This window comes from Garra rufa, chromosome 14 (assembly GCF_049309525.1).
Source record: "Garra rufa chromosome 14, GarRuf1.0, whole genome shotgun sequence".
Classification (NCBI taxonomy): domain Eukaryota; kingdom Metazoa; phylum Chordata; class Actinopteri; order Cypriniformes; family Cyprinidae; genus Garra; species Garra rufa.
Window position 1 is genome coordinate 7357419 of NC_133374.1, and position 5783 is coordinate 7363201.

The following is a 5783-nucleotide window of genomic DNA, read 5'->3' on the forward strand; positions in this document are numbered from 1 at the left end:
GTTGTTGTTGTTGTTTTTTTCTTTTCTTTTTTTTACTCAAATGCTGGGTTCAGCTTGTTGGGACATTTTATTGGGTTATTTTTTTACATTTTTACCCAGGTGCTGGGTAATCTTTCTGCACTCTAAAAAAAAATACTGGGTTATTTTTTGAACATAAATGCTGGGTTCAGCATGTTGTGTCATTTTATTGGGCTATTTTTTAACATTTTTACCCAGGTACTGGGTAGTTTTTCTGTTCTCTAAAAATGCTGGGTTTAGCCTGTTGGGTCATTTTATTGGGTTATTTTTTAGATTGTTACCCAGGTGATGGGTAGTTTTTCTTCACTAAAAAATCTGAGCTATTTTTTATTACCAAAATGCTGGGTTCAGTATGTTGGGTCATTTTATTAGGTTATTTTTAACACTTTTATCTAGGTTCTGGTAAAGTTTCTCTGCACTCTAAAAATGCTGGGTTATTTTTTAAACTCAAATTCTGGGTTCAGCTTGTTGGGTCTTTTTTTTTTTTTAATTTTACCCAGGTGCTGGGTAGTTTTTCTGCACTCTAAAAATGCTGGGTTATTTATTTTTTAAGTTATATTTTTTGGGCTTTTATTACTTTAATGGACAGGACAGTAGAGAGACGGCAGGAAATCAATGGGCAGAGAGAGGGGAAACAGATTAAGAGTGCATTTTAATTATTTAAAACGAAAAACCTTCAATAGGTTGACTGACCCAGCACTATGTCAAAAAATAACCCAGCAAATGGGTTAATGTATAAAACCCAACAAGTGTTTTGTCCAATTTTTACCCAGCGCTGGGTTGCCAAATAACCCCAAAAAATGGCTGTTTTTAACCCAGCATTTTTTAGAGTGTAGTATTAGGGAAATAAGCATAAAAATATATTGCTCCAATATTCTACCCAAACAGCAGTACATGCTGGGAGTTAAAGCACTGCCCCTAGTGCTTTAAACAGTATGTGGCAGCTTTTTCTAGACATAAATCATTCACTTAGACAGGATGAAGAATCTGAGTGACATGCAAAGTGATCAGTCACAGTTATATGTGCTATGGGGTGGGTTGATATTAAATAAATTAATATGTTAATAATAGACATGGCATCTTAGACTGTACAAAAATGCAGGCAGAAAATGTCTAGAGGCTAAGTACAGTACAGATAATATAATTCAGAAAATAAAGCACAATATTCAGTTCTACTCAGTTCTTCTTTCTTCATCAAAATGCTTGTGTATCTACATAAGAGCTTGTAGATTTCATTTCAAGATGGACTTGTTAAAAAGCACTTGTTCTTGCAGAAGTCAGCCAATCAGATTAGAGTTTATTAGGTCGAGAAAGTGCCATCCAGTTTTGTGCAATCTGCATCAGATGGTGAGTAAAAGGACTGTAGGTGGTCCGTGGGCATGCTGCCTGAAGCTAAGACCAGCTCAGCATTGTTTAAAACTGAGACTACAAAGAATTTTAAACAACACTGAATATAAAAGTTTCACGAAGCAACCTAATCAAAAGCTTATCCCACCAGTCAAGCACCTCACCACTCACTTTTCCAAATTGTTTGGCCCACTCAGAAAATACCATGACCTTGCTTAGAGCTGTAGTGCATGTCTGCTAAAAGTAAGATATGGTTCTTGAAAAGTTCATAACCACTTGCCACTGAAGGCTGGCTAAAAATCCCATTTTCAAAAACGACTATGTTTACTCCTTTTCTATGGTTTAAAATGTTTTTTTTTTTTTTTTTTCAAGAGGAGATATGTCCTTGCCAGTGTTCAAACGAAACCTATGACACTGGATTTGATTATCCTGACCTTTTCCTGGCTTCTAGCAGTTAAGGAGTTTTTAGTTTAGTTTTTTTTTTTTTTCATTGAGGCTGTCCTATTTCTATGCTGAGGACGGATAGCAGCTGAAATGAGAGAGGGCGGAGAAGTATAGCACAGGGAGCCACTCCAGAGAAAAGTTACCCCGCTAGGTCACAATTCATTTAAGGGCACAACCGTTGCAGTGAGTGCATGTCTAACAGCAGTGTGACAGGGTGGGCTCCAGTGCCACCCCTGAGGACACTACCACCTGATTTTGGCTGCCTATATCTGCTATACCAAAAGCAGACACACATACACACACACACACACACACACACACACACACACACACACACACACACACACAGAGTCAGAACAGAAGAGTATCCAAGCTTAACACAGCCCTGCTTCACTGAATTTCCTTGCAGCCTGGGAAAAAAGGGTTCCAGCATATCGTTAATTATTACTCAATTAAACCATCATGGATACACAGAAATAAATTGAACCCTGTGAGGTTTGAATTAATCTGTCCACAGCGTTAAATACATCAAACCTTTGCACTCAGGATGAAATGCATTTTACTAATCAAAAATTAAGTTTTGATATATTTACAGTAGGAAATGTACAAAATATATTCATGGAACACAATCTTTACTTAATAACCTAATGGTTTTTGGCATAAAAGAAAAACTGACCATTTTGACCTTTACAATGTATTGCCGGCTATCGCTACAAATATTCACGTGCTTCTTAAGACTGGTTTTGTGGTGCAGGGTCACATATACACAACCTGATCTCATGAGAATTCGTATGCATTTCACGTAAAATGTGGTTCTACAAAACATACATTTTCACAGGCACTAAAATGTACAGTACTGACATGTTTTTTGCATTTTAACCTATAGTGATTTATTGTTTTCAATTGCGTTATTAAATGAAGCTTATTCATTTACTTAATATGAAATGATAACACTTCATTCTGTGTGTTTCTGCTGCTAGCTCATTTGGATGTCAAATAAGACATGAGTTAATAAGTTAACCCTTAAAATGAATAACATTTCAGCAATCGTTTAACCATTACTTATCATGTAATGTTTACTTTGTTTGCCGTGGGACACAAAAGGCGTTTTCTCCGACATACCGTGACTGAAAATAGAACCATAAAACACATCAAAATGCAACAGAACTACAAAACGATCAATTTTATTTGTGCGTTGTAATCCAAATTCAAGCCTTTATTCAGCAATCTTCTAAGCATCAAATCCTGCGCTGACGCACTCATTACAAATTAAAAAACTGTCTATACATACATCCTACATTCACGTCCGGCTTCCATGTACGACAGTTAGTGCAAGCTAGAGAAAAGTCAATATTATGTTTTAAATATGGATATTTTTTTACGAAAGTGCATCGATTCGCTACAGGAGGCCTTTATTTGACCCCCGGAGCCATGTGGAGCACTTTTTCTTTTGGATGGATGCACTTTATTGGACTTCTTGTGGACTATTGAACAGAAACACCCACCTATTGCCATTGTAAAGTTTGCCAGAGCCAGTACAATTTTTAATATAACTCCGACTGGATTTGACTGAAAGAATAAAGTCATAAACACCTATGCCTTGAGGTTAAGTAAATCATGGTCTAGTTTTCATTTTTGGGTAAACTAACCCTTTTAATGATAAAAAAAGTAAATATTTAACTTTTTTAGCTAAAATGTTAAATTAAAATAAAAAATGTATAAAGAAAAAAAAACGTACCTAATGAATGTTAAATGTTAAAGGGAAATTAGATGAGGGACAGATGAAAGTATAAATGGACGGAACAATGAACAACAGAACTTTAGAATGATGGACAGATGAATGCATGGAGATGGATAGATGAATGCATGGAGATGGATACATGAATGCGTGGAGATGGATACATGAATGCCTGGAGATGGATACGTGAATGCCTGGAGATGGATACATGAATGCATGGAGATGGATACATGAATGCCTGGAGATGGATACATGAATGCCTGGAGATGAATACATGAATGCATGGAGATGGATACGTGAATGCATGGAGATGGATACATGAATGCATGGATGGATACATGAATGGATTAATGGAATAGAGATATAGATAGATAGATAGATAGATAGATAGATAGATAGATAGATAGATAGATAGATAGATAGATAGATAGATAGATATTCATGTTGACAGTAGCCTATCACAAAATAAGGCTTTGTCTGCACCTTTTGGGCTGATCTCTGGATGTCAGAATGCGAACAACAACAACCGAGGAGTATTTACATACAGGTACACGTTGCACATCTATTTTTTGCTGTTTACAAAAACAGATACGGCAGAGAAATGTAGTGATGTTTGCTGGCTCGCGTGCGCCTTTATCTCCGCAAGCCAGCAATGCCATCCAGAGCGCGCTCTAAATCAGCCTCAGTTTTTTTTTTGGGGATTCAACATCTACACGGTTCAACAACAACAGATAACAGCCCTGCCTACTCAAATCAGTCCAATGCGAGGTGTTTGAATGATTTTTTTTTACACCCACGACACCACCGCTGGGAATAAAGGAGGCGTTTACCGTGCGGAAACCTGGCTGGCTGCGACTTTTCGATCGGGTGTGTGTGCGTGGGTATACGGGCTGATTGTTTGAGCGCGCGCGGCTCGTTAGGAGAATCGAGTTATGTAAGCGGGCGTCTGGTTTCTCCGGGACAGAGAGAAAGAGAGAGAGGCCTTTCTTTCTTTGATGTCAAACTGCAGGAAACCCTCCCGAGACCGGCGGTGCTTGTCACTGTCTGTGTGTTTTAGTTTAATTTGTACGGCATGTGAAAGAATTTACATGTGTGTCTGCACAAGAGTGGTGTGTGTGGGTGATTTAAGGGTTTGTGCAGTTGTGAGACTGGTTAATGAGTAAAATGATTGGTTTCACCCTGTCTACCCTTCCTCACATTGGAAGAACAAATGTACAGCGGCTTCAAAAGTCACACAAATGTAAACTGTATTATTGCGCAGCTCTGTGGCCTATATAAAGTTGGATTTATCCAACTTTATCCGCGTACATAGCCTACAGTAAACTAGCATAAACAGAATATAGGTACTAAACAGCAAGTCTCAACTGTCTGATTTAATTTAGTCGCTAAGTCGATAAATAGCCTGCTATTTATGCTGCGTTCCAGGCAACCCGTTACAGGGTTTTTCCAACCTTCTGCCCGTGAAAGTGCACTGGAACGGCAGTCAAACCCGTGACTTCCCACCCATTACAGGGATAGTTCACCCAAAAATGAACATTTTGATGTTTATCTGCTTACCCCCAGGGCATCCAAGATGTAGGTGACTTTGTTTCCTCAGTAGAACAGAAACGAAGATTTTTTAACTCAAACCGCTGCAGTCTGTTAGTGATTTAATGGCAGTGGATGGGCACCAAACCTTTCAAAGTAAACAAAAACATGCACAGACAAATCCAAATTACACCCTGCAGCTCGTGACAATACACTGATGTCCTAAGGCACGAAACGATCGGTTTTCGTGAGAAACTGAACAGTATTTAAAAGGAAAAGGAAAAGGAGGTGAAGTGAGGCCAAGTATGGTGACCCATACTAGGAATTTGTGCTCTGCATTTAACCCATCCAAGTGCACACACACAGTAGTGAACACACACACACACACACACCGTGAACACACACCCGGAGCAGGGGTTCGGTGCCTTGCTCAAGGGACTCACCTCAGTCGTGGTATTGAGGGTGGAGAGAGTGCTGTACATTCACTCCCCCCACCTACAATCCCTGCCGGACCTGAGACTCGAACCCGCAAGTCCAACTCTCTAACCAATAGGCCCCCTATCATTTATATAAAGCCATGTCCAACAACTGTCCCGAGCACGTGTCAGTATCCGGCTCGTTACATGTGCATGTTTTGTTTTTTTACTTTAAAAGGTTTGGCGCCCATCCACTGCCATTAAATCACTAACAGACTGCAGCGGTTTGAGTT